At 48.3% G+C, this 6102-nt stretch overlaps 1 long non-coding RNA gene across 1 annotated transcript; it reads right to left on the bottom strand.

Annotated features, from left to right (window-relative positions):
* Nucleotides 1-221: 221 nt before the first annotated feature.
* On the bottom strand, nt 222-5135 carry LOC137141704 (uncharacterized). The gene is made up of 3 exons (XR_010916711.1): nt 5023-5135; nt 2387-2519; nt 222-938 (listed from the first exon to the last, which is right to left on the bottom strand). It is a non-coding gene; the product is annotated as an uncharacterized lncRNA (long non-coding RNA).
* Between the last annotated feature and the right edge of the window lie 967 nt (nt 5136-6102).

Here is a 6102-nt window from a genome sequence, read left to right on the forward strand (position 1 = left end):
GTGCTGGTCCTGGCCGCTGACCGCCACGGTTCTGACTACGAGGCCTGACTGCCCAAGCCCCGTTTGTGACCATTTGCACAGACCACACACCTAATCCCACTGCAGAAAAAACCAGGTGGGGGAATGAAAGCAGCAGGCTTAAAACTAACCCAGTGCATCCAGGGGGCTCCAGAACTGCAGATTTTGCTGGATAATCAGGCTCTTTGGGAACAAGTGGGCTGCTCATATGAAGAAAACATCACACTTCAGGCACAAGTTGTGGCCCCACCTCCCAACATGGCCTAAATGCGAAGTTGGAGAACTGCTTTTTTGACCAACCCACCACAGAATTCCTAGGGTTTATCCTATCCCCAGAAGGTATTAGGATGTATCAGAAAAAGGTGGAGGCCATTTAAAATTGGACAATGCCTTTGTGCATCCAAGACCTGCAATGCTTCTTAGGGTTTGCCAGTTTCTATCAGCATTTTATCACAGACTTTTCAGGGCAAGTAGCACCCCTGACTGCCCTCCCCTGTAAGAGAGCAGGATATCTGGTCCCCAAAACCCAGCATGCGCTTAAATGACTCCAAGTCACTTTCACCACTGCTGCCATCCTGGTAAAGCCAGAGCCCACTCAAGCCTTTCTTGTGGAAGCCAACATCTCCAACATGGCTATCGGGACAGGCCTTTCTCTGAGGCACGGTCCCCAGCAGTTCTTACACCTAGTCAGGTAGTGCACCAGAAAGCTCTCTGCCACAGAGCAACATTAGGAGCTCTTGGACAAGGAACTCCTGGCAATCCAAGCCACTTTTGAAGAGTGATGTCACTACCCTGAAAATGCTCCACAGCCAGTAGAGATCTATACGGACCACAGAAACCTTGAATATCTATGCAAGGCCAGTGCTGAACCAGAAGCAACTCAGGTGGGCTGTATTCTTCTCCTGCTTCGGCTTTTCCACCTAGGGGCCAAAAATGGTACAGCTGACGCACGCTCTCAAAAGGGAGGGTATCGCTCAGGCCATGAAAAGCTGTGGCTTCTGCATCCTGAAGCCCCATAATGTCAGGAATGCTGCAGTTCCCCCAGATCTAATCCCCTTAATCTGTTCAGTCTCAGGGAAGGGGATTGTTCCTGAAGAGCTCAGGGCAGAGGCCAAGGGACAACACTTTACGCTGGACAGGACAATGTATGTGACTGGACACCTATACGTCCCACTGGGACTTCCCCGGAGAGAAGTGATGAGTCTGGGCTGTTGGAGGCACAGTACAACTGGAGTTGCTTGACCACTGTCCTACAGCCTGGCATAGCCTCAGTTGCTTGCTTGGCTATTCTGACCCTGTAGCATGACATCATCCAGCTGGCAGAGACTGAATAACCTCATAGACGTCTCAGTTTCTGCACAGCACGGCACAGAATAAGACAAAATACAGATACTGTTTGCTTGCAGCTGCACATAGATAACGGTGATGGGAACAACAAGTTATCCTTGAAGGTCTAGGGTACTCTGTTTTATTGCCAAGGGGCACACTTTTACTCCACCCCTCCTATCACCTGGTGTTGTTTAGACAACCCCAATTATCATGGTAAAAATGGAATGTAGTTAAGGGTGAAAACCCAATGTAGGTAATTAGCATATATGATAATGAGAAAGATAATTAGGTGAAGGTTGTTTATAGAAGGGTATAAGTAGTCACCATTTAGACAAAGGGGGCACTCTATCAACAGCTGATTCAGTGGGAGGTGCTGCCGGTTGGACCAGAGGATCCACTGACTCCCTCGGGGGCCCCTGAAGAAAGCCATTCCTGTATACAGCCTTCTGAGTGACTGCTTAGCTCTGCAGGCTTAGTGAGTATGATATATTGTAGTTAATTTTAGGCTCTGTATCTAACTAATGTATTTATAGAAAACCTTGCACATTAAACCTTATTGATCTGCAAATCGGGCATGCCGTGTCTCACTGGTATCCACACTGATCACAAAGTGTCCAGCATCAACATGTGCCACGACTCTCCTTAAAACGGATCGCCTGCCCTCCCGTTTCTTCTGGTGGCCTCTCTCTTGTAGGTGCAATCTGCGCCAACAGAACATGCACCCTCGCTTTTTCAGCTGCAATTCAGCTGTAGTTGACAATATGAGTTGCTGAGCCTGAGTGCAGGCTACAAGTCCAGGGGGCGAAGGGTTTAGGGATGCAGCTAGCTTACATTTGCATCTGCAAGAGACACAAATGGACAGAACCACTCATACATCTAGCTCATGTCTTGTTTTTCCAGCAGCACAAACTTGCCCCTCAGGCTCGCCATTACAGGCTGGATTACTTTGATGCTCATAGGTTCAGCTCTTTGACTTGACACCTGCACCATGTCCCAGTAACTGTCCTGCCCTTCTGTCCAGCTGTCCTTGCTCACTTACCGCCCATTTCTTAGGGTGTGATGGAGAGGCTCTCGAGCTGGAGACTTTGCAGATGAGCTGAGAGCTGGTGGGTCACAGAGCTGGCTCCTCCACTGTCTCCTTCCACAGGCATTCGGGCAGCCTGTACAAACAGCTGGAAACAGAAAAGAGCACCTCGGTTTGCCTCCCCTAATGGCTACTGCTGTGCAGGAGGAAAAGCAAAGGAGACTGAAGCCCTCGGAGGGGGAGGTCCAGAAACTGCCAGTGGGATCAGACCTGCCAGGGAAGTGGGGACGTGAACAAGGCAGGTGATCAGCATGTCCAGGGGACGGGGGAGAGCACAGCCAGGAGACTGGGCAAAGTGTTCAGGGGAGAAGGAAAGCAAGTGGCAGGGAAGCCTGTGCAGGGATCTGGTGAGAGAAGATGAGAACAGATGTGGGGAGATGGAAGCAAGAGCCCAAGGAGACGAGGTTCCAGAAGGACAGAACACTTGGTCCAGCCACCACCAAGCTAAGCCATTTGCCATTAATTGCGGCCAGTGACAGTGGTATGGAAATCGTATGTGAGCGGGTCTGGGGCAAGCATTGGATATTTGAAATTCACAGTCCGGTCGGTTTTGATTGGACACATAGGTCACATGGTCTGTTTCTGCTCCCTGGTTGGATGGAGCATAATTCTTGGAACTGGGTGTCCAGTGCAAACATCTGTGATGACAATTCAAAATTAGCCCTAGTCGGATATTCTGCAATATCAAATCCATTCTGTCAGCAAAAAACTCCAGCCAGCAAACTCCTTCTCTAGAGATTGTCTTTTGCCCTTGCTCGTATCCCGGTCAGTAAACAACAAACAGATGACATAAATCATACATATTCCAACGTCTGTGCCAATGGGACCATTTCAGACAGGGCTCTATGGGATGCACTGAAAGCAGCAACAGAACAGAAAAGGACAGACTATTCTGCAGATCAAAAATGATGCAGGAAAAGGAAAGGCAAGAACTAGACACCTACACCCAGCTCCTTCGCCGGTGTAAACCAGGGAGGCCCCATTAGCTTATGCCAGCTAAGGAGCCAACTCACAATTTTCATCATGAGAGAATAAAACAAGAAGAGGAAACAAAAGAAGAGAGGTGAGACAGGAACGTGAGACCGTGCTGCCAGAAGAGTAACGTTTGCTTTAATTTCTTGTAATATGTAAAAAAGAAAAAGATTCTCTCGAGAAGTGAAAGTGGCAGGAGGCCCTATTAGCCCAGGAATTAAGGTAAGGAACACACACAACGGTAATTATGGGGAGTTTAATACATGAGGAACTCTTACCGGAGAACACCAGGGGAAAGGATCTGTTTTTAACAGTATTCGAAGAAAATGTCCACTTCTGAAAGGCAGACAAAGGCCCCCCCTGAAATGAGACTACACAGCAAAACACCATCAAAATAAAACGAAGGGAGGAAACTGCAGAGAAGTTAGCAGCGCCGATTATGCAGAGGAAGTGTAAAACACAACACAAGTATTAAATTCAAAGAAAGCACCCAGAGAAGATGGGGGACCCCTTAGTGAGTCTTCCAGGCTTTTTAACAAAGACATTATGCCCCTTTCTCAACTAGAATCCTGATGAAAGCTGAAGTCAAAGTCCTGCTTGCAAAATCACTGAACGGAGCCGGTAGCTGACAGAAGGGGGATAGGATCTTCTCGCAACAACTCCAAAATCACATGGTCATGAGGCAGGCGTATTTGGTGACCTAGCCCATCCCAACAGCCTCACAGGCCTTTCCCCTACAGCAAACTGCCTCACACTTTGACGAGTCCTGTTTAACTGGCTCAAGCAACCCACCAATTCCCCCGAGAGGCTATGCATCCCCTCAGTGCGTGGTGGGTGGGTGAGGATCTGTGGCCTATGATCATGATGGTCCCTACTGGCTGCAAAGTCTATGAGTCCATAAAAACACAGCTGGGATATTTTCCCTGAGAGTCACCCTTATTGTTCCTGTTTCTATTTCCACCCATTATTGCTGTTATGGAACCTGGTTCTCCTCTCACTTCTCTCTTGCCAAGATATACTGACTGGGCCTTAACCCTCATCTCAGTCACACCAGTTCTACACCATTCTCCTCCACTGGCTTTAATGGAGTTACGCCAGATTCACAACAAAGTACAGGACAGCGGCATTTGGCTTTTTCCTTCTAGACTTTTCTTAAACATCAGTCCTTCCCCCTTTCCTGCCCTTGTCCTGCACCCCACGCAAAGATGCTCATTTTTATTGCCCTTCTCTGCATTCTCTCAGATTTCTCAATACCCTCCTGGCGCTGAGGTGTGTCAAGCTCTGTGCAATATCGTAGCCAGGGTGGCCCAATCTCTCCCCTCCATGTTCAGTCCAGAAAGGTCTCTTAAGCATCTCAGCACAGAGACTGGACGAATATTTACCCATCCTGACTGAGATGGAGTAGGGTTTGTGTCACAGATCAGAGCCTGAGGAAAATCCCATGGATTCCACCTGGGGTCAAATGAATGAAATCTCCAGATCATCTGGTCTTTCTGATTTTGCTCAATGCCAGAAACATCCTGGGTGGTGTAGACAGCCCTGCCCTGCACAAACCAACAGGACAAGACAAGAAACCAATTAATTAATTAGCCCTCCTTCTTGGAGGCCAAGAGCCTCACCTCTAAAACAGCTGATCTGCACTGTCCCAAGAGTGAGACCCATAGTTGTTGCCAAGCCCCGGTGTCTCGCACACCAGCACGCTGACTGCTGCTGGGTCCCCACAGTGAAGTGGGGTGGCAGGGACCCAGCATGTGGCTCTAACAGAACTGGTTTGAATCCAAGATCTCACTCCCGTTCTGTTCTGCGATGGTATTTTGACAGCTCCCAGCATGCATCTGTCTGCGGAAACCCCAGCCCCCCTTGACTCCACATCCCCAGTTCCCCTCACCCCCAGCTCAGAGGAGCAGCAGCAGAACAAATTCCTGCCGACAACTTTGTAGAGTAATTAGCACATCAGTGGGGTTGGAGAGTGTGAATCAGGAAAGAGAAACAGGAGGGGAAGCTAATGAGGTCAGAAGACAGCATGTGGCACCCCTAGAAGGAGAACAAAACGCATTCAGATGTTGCTGCAATCACAGACTCACCTGCACAGAATGTCTCCCTGGGGCCAGCAGAGCAAAAGGAGATGGAGAGAATTGGTTTAGAAACATAAGACTTCAGGTTCTCCTCCCCCCTATTTGTTTGAGAGACTAATTAGGTCAATGTAACCCTTGAAACATTATCATGCCTGTGCTCTACTTACTGGGCTCCTGGCAGATGGCAGGGGAGGGGAGATAGGTTTCACAGAGCTGATTCGCAGCCTTTGTACACAGCTCTTTCCACTCCTTGGCATTCATGTGATTAAATGACTTTTCAGCCACAACCTGATGGCAGGATGATGCCGTCTCATCATTAACTACATTTACTCAGCACTATCAAATTAACAGGCAGGCATAAGAGAGGTATTTTAGGAGAAAGACTCCAGCTGTTTACAAACAACATTAGCTACAGCTGGGCAAATGGGAACAGTTTTTTGCATGAGATTTAGCATAAAATCACTTGCCAGCACCTATTCTGGGGTTTGGAAGTTTGCTTAGTACGGAAGTGTTGAGGACTCACATGTTTTTCATCAAGCAGCTTTTGAAATACATTTCTAGCTCAAAATGTGGTTCTTTAATGTCATCTGGTCAGAATATGCTGGGAAAGCCCCTTGGGACCCT

The sequence above is a fragment of the Emydura macquarii genome, unplaced genomic scaffold (genome assembly GCF_026122565.2).
Source record: "Emydura macquarii macquarii isolate MOO-44397 ecotype Brisbane River unplaced genomic scaffold, CSIRO-AGI_Emac_v2 contig_3113, whole genome shotgun sequence".
Lineage (NCBI taxonomy): Eukaryota > Metazoa > Chordata > Testudines > Chelidae > Emydura > Emydura macquarii.